At 32.4% G+C, this 5,710-nt stretch overlaps 1 long non-coding RNA gene across 1 annotated transcript; it reads right to left on the reverse strand.

Moving 5' to 3' along the window:
* Positions 3,521–5,010, reverse strand: LOC109222967. Its single transcript, XR_002067486.1, has 2 exons — positions 4,806–5,010; positions 3,521–3,798 (listed from the first exon to the last, which is right to left on the reverse strand). It is a non-coding gene; the product is annotated as an uncharacterized LOC109222967 (long non-coding RNA).

Below are 5,710 nucleotides of genomic sequence, written 5' to 3' on the forward strand. Positions count from 1 at the left end.
GCTCCATTGATATGATTCATTTGTATAATAATGCATAATATTATATAAATAGTATATAATAGTGTATAAACACAACTTATATACTATTATATCCAAGGTTGATACATTATTTACAGGTATTTGGTGAATTTCTCGCATTTTCTTCTTCTTCTTCTTCTTCTTCTTCTTCTTCTTCTTCTTCTTCTTCTTCTTCTTCTCATTCTTCTTATACACCTATATACATAGTGTATCAAGAATATTTTCACTTTGTGATTATACATCTTTATACACTTTTATACAACTATATACATACTGTACCTCTTTGTATAAAAGTATATAACATTGTATAAAAGTGTATAAGCATCGCTGACGAAATTTTTGTACGATTTTTACTTGCAATTCTTGTATAAAACTAGTCCAAATCTCCAGCAAATAACTTCAAACTTTGTATACAACCTACTTAGACTATTTCTAATAAGTTCAAACAATACCCACTCCAAATTTCTCACAAAATCATAATCGAAATTTAACAAGATTAGCATTAAAGGAGATGAGATTTTAGGTTTCTCGTGTCTGTTTTTGCGTTTTGCAATTGTGATAGGTATATATAAACCTGAAGATATACAAAATTTTTTAAAAAAAAAACAGAGAAGTATTGGTTATGGAAGAAGGCACGAATGAGTGTTGACTGAATGGGGAACTAATTTTTCTTTTCAGTTTTGTTTGCATATGATTCTTTTTCATTAATTAAATTAAATATTTATGGGTGAAAAATGAGGAGAGAGCTACAATAGGGGTAGGTAGGAATAAATGAGGTTGTTATAATTAGAGGGAATGAGAAAAGAAAAGATCTTATTGATATTTGGCTATACATTTGCAAACTTGTAACTGGACTAAATAGTGCAAGGTCAACTTATGAAGTGCATTATTCTATAATTTTGTCTTTTAATTATACTTCACAAAATGCAAATTGTAGTTGTAGAACTGGTAGCTGTTGGAGGATGGACACCATGGCAATACCTTAACGGTCAAGCTGGATGTTGAGGAAGATACTAGGTGCTAGAGATGATGTTACTCAGCTTCACAAGCCTATGAATGAGAAGAAGAGCTTCATTAGATAGATATACTTAGGGTTGTCAAATTTGGCCCAAGCCCAAATGACCCGCCCAACCCGCCCAAGGTTGGGTTGGTTATTGACCCGCCCATTTATTAAACTTAGCCCATCTCGACCCAACCCATTTAAAGTTGGGCTAATTTTTTAGCCCAAATTGATCCATGAATAAGTTTGTCAAAATATCTTAGAAATAATTTTATTTTTTGTTTAATATTTTAAATATGACCATAACAAAAGCAAAAAAGCCTTATTTAGTAATTATACAATTTATAAGAAAATAACACATATTAATTAAAGTTTAATAAGAGTTGGACGGGTTGGGTTATGACCCGAATTTTAACCCATCTTGACCCAACCCATCTTAGCCCAAGTAACTTTTGGGCGGGTCATTTGACCCGCCCAATTATTGACTCAACCTATTTTGACCCGCCCAAAATTGACTCAACCCGCCCATTTGACACCCCTAGATATACTTACAACTACTTGGTGATTTTCCTAAAGTAGCTAGAATGGATGTGCTTGATATTCAAATTACAGCCATGTCTAAACCTATCTTTACATTATGGTTGCTATGTCAAGGTAAATTACTGATTGTGGATAGATTGATCAAATGGAGAATCCCTGTGAATACTATGTGTGTTCTATCTCTGCCAAGCCAATGACAAGACAAGAGAGCATCTACTTTGTGAATGTAAATAGAGAAAATACATAAATTGCCCATCAAACTTGTTCGAAAAAATCATTTACACACCTTAACTTTGCGGGCGACCTATGTCCTCCCTATTCTTGTTTGGGGTGAATTTAATACCCCACTGGTAACACTTAGTCAGTCTTGTGGTGGGATATGTAGTACACGCGCGCCACGTGCCGAAAGCTGCTTTATTTTTTTTCCACTTATTTAATTACTTTTTTATTTAACTCTTTTTTTCCATGTCATCTTCATCACTACCTACACCACCATGGAACCAGCTCTAAACCACCTTGAAAAGCTGCAAAAACAGAAAGAAAACCCAAAAACAGTAGTCATGTCTTCATCCTTCAAAGTCATGTAAATTCGCCACCAAATGACCGCTATTTTCGCTCCTTTTAACCACTAAAAATCAGCTGGCAAAACAGCCCTAAACCATCCCAAAACAGAGCTCAAACCCCCCACAACTAACCCCCAAAATCAGCACCTGAAATTCATCCCAAAAAACACCTCAAAATCCATCCCAAAATCGTAGCAAAATCAGTTGCGAAAACCAGAAAAGAGCTGCGAAAATCAGCTCCAAGACACCCCCAAATTTCAGCAGTTTTTTCCCCTTTAAAATCACTGAAAATTGCAGCAAATTCCAGCCCCAAAACCTCCCCTAAACCTGCTGAAATCAGCCCTCAAAATCATCAATTTACAGCTCCAAAACACCTTAAAATCAGTCCAAAAAATAAGCCCTTGGTTGTGAGATATTTTGTCTTCTTTCTTTTTAATTTTTTACAGTAGGATTATATTGATGGAATATGGCGAAGGAAACAGACGAGTGGAAATAGAGACTCAATAAGAAAAAAAAGAGAAACAAAAAATAAAACGTGACTTAGTTTCAAGAAATGGGGAGGAAGACGATGACATTGGTTTGCTAAAATGAAGAAAGAGAAAAAGAAACGAAAAAGAAAAGAAAAAAAATTAGTATTAGTTTAATTAGTTAAAGTATTCAATAGGAAAGTGACACCTGGACAATTAAATTAGTTTAAAGCTTCTTTTTTTTACCTCACGCGCATCTATGAAATGAGCTACACTTTTCATGCCAGGTCATCACTCAATGGGATATTAAATTTAGTTTAGATAAGAATAGTGGGGTGTTAGGACACCCGTAAAGTTTAGGTGTGTAAATGATTTTTGCTGTCAAGTTTAATGGGTACTTTATGCATTTTCTCAATATAAATACTCAAAGGAATTGTGGAAAAGATTACTGAACTGGATGCAGGTACAGAGATGGCTCAAAGGAGAGGCAAGTAAAGCCTTTACTTTTGGCATCGAAAATGTTGAGGTCCTAGTTTGTGCAGACTTTATGATCTTAGAACATTGAATTAAACTACTCAAGTTTTCACATTAACCAATAAAAATTTGTACAACAAGATCGATGGTATATATTACAAATATATGGCTAATATTATACTTGATTAACTCTTATCCCTATAAATAATTATATTATTATACTAAATTAAAGGCTTTATGTCTTGTATATATTATACGATAAACAAAAGTAAGAAAAAAAAAAGATTCATTCTGTGCGTGTATATGTGTATATCTATATGCTAGTTTCTGGGTATGCGCGTTGCGCATGTAGAACAAACTTTTTTTGAAAAATATCATAAATAATAGTCAAAGAAATTATTTGAGGTGAAAAAAGATAATATTAGAAAAAACAAAAGGCTGCCTGAAGCACAAACGTATTAGAAGGCCTTACTTTCTATATTTTTTCATATAAAAAATTAAATCACCATCTCTTGTTCTTCTATTCTTTAGTTTTGTAAGATTTACATCTTAGAATACATAGGTTGTAAGGTGTAGAGGCAGAAAAAGAGCTCATGCTTAATTCAATTTGACTGGATTTCTTTCTATTTGTAGCATCATGCTAAGTCTTTTTATTAGTAACTTCTTGATTCTCTTTTAACCACCATCCACCGTCAGTATCCGAGATCTTACAAGCTTCATTTATAGCCTTGCCAATCTACACATAGGAGATGCAACTATTTAATACCCAAAACACATATCCAAAAAGGATTGGATGACTTGTTTACGACGGAAAAATTCAAAACGTACATAAGATAACAAATATTGAACACAAATCATAATAGAGCTAGAAACATGCTTGTGCATCAAAGGGAAATCACTGAATGTGCTATTCAGTTCCTTTGGCTCAAGATTCGTCTCTGGAAAATAATTCCTCTCATTTTCATCCATCAATTAATATTAATAATAATGGGATCAATATTTAAAAGACATAGTCCTATTTTCGCATTCTCACTCAAATACAATAAGTAGTGACACATAATTTTTTTTATCCTAGATAGTGAAAGGAATTGCATGTATAAAGCTAACTTTTAACTAGCAAGTTTTCTAAACAATTGAAAGTACCAGACTACCAGCCATCCATATAGCTATAACAATCAAGAATAATGTAATGAATTCATTTTTTGATAGTTGAATTTGGTTTTATGACAAAGAAATGCAAACATTTTAGAAGGGAGTGAGGTAAGTAGATGGACTAAACGGGGAAAAATTGAACTATCAGAAAATGAAAGCCAAAAAAGCAACTAACAAAAAGAAAAATAATTTACCTGGGCAGATAGTTTCATGAGAAGACACTAATTCATAAGTTTTTGAGATTGAACCAAAAAAAATTGAGAGACGGGAAAACTCTATCTCTATTGAACATATGGACACCACGCCTAAACATTATCTGATATTATTGAAAGATTATTGTATGCAAAGAGTAGATTTCATGAATATCTAAAATATTGTGATAAAAATGATCCTTGATAGTTATTGGATATCAAACAAAAATTACCTCTCACAACAAAAACTACAATAATCTGCCAAATGCCTAATATGTTATTGTTATCGAAATGATTGTCGAAAACACTATTCATCCATGTTTCCTAGCCAAAATTTACATAAACAATAATCAAAAATTTCATACTCATAGAAAGTTACAAAAAAGAAAAAAAAACTTACCTGATTTGATAATTGCATAGTAGATTTGTATCCAAAGATTGTATAGAAAGTAGAGAGTTTCAACTGATTTCAAACTCTACATAGATAATCAAATCTTTTATCAGAATTTAATTGAAAAACAATTAATTTTGTGACCGATAATTTTCTTCAACTGAAGCTTAGATACATCTTTGCAGAGAACACCAAAACTCTTAGTAAAAGTTGGTCATTCATGAGTACTTAAAAAACCTAATAATGGTAGGTAATAGAAAAGGCTCATTGGCATTACTTTAAGATGCATTATTCATCATGAAGTGTATTTACTATTTTGTACATTACTGTTATTGGAATATCATTTCCTTGAAGGGCAAAAATATCGTTTAAACTTTTAATGGGCATTTTAGTAATTCAATCTTACACTTAAGGCCTTCCGACTTTTAGTATAATATAATATAATATGATGATATGATATGATAAATTCTATTAAATCTAAGCCTCAATTAAGTGGCTTTGGTCACTAATTTTATTGAGCCGCTTTTGAGGTACAACCCACTATGGTGGCAATTTGGGTTCACCATATCAACTGGATTGTATGGGAAGACATGACGGCAAAAGTTCTGAGAATGGCCTATGTTGAGTATGTCTATGCATTGTGAAAAGAAAGGAATTCCAGAATATTTTAAGGGAAAGCAAGAGGCCATGAGAGCATAGCCAAGAAATAGTGTGTTTGTAATATCTATAGAAGATAATCACGGCTAACAATTTCTCGGATGGATACTTTTTTTTGAACTCAAATACTTATCTGTACAGATTGTATCTTATCTTTGTAGACTTCTATTCTCCCAAACTCATTGTACTCTTGTATTATAAATAGTTGATCTCAGTTATACAAATAAACAACAATTCCATCAAAATTTCTTGTGCTT

Source organism: Nicotiana attenuata, chromosome 2, assembly GCF_001879085.1.
Source record: "Nicotiana attenuata strain UT chromosome 2, NIATTr2, whole genome shotgun sequence".
Classification (NCBI taxonomy): domain Eukaryota; kingdom Viridiplantae; phylum Streptophyta; class Magnoliopsida; order Solanales; family Solanaceae; genus Nicotiana; species Nicotiana attenuata.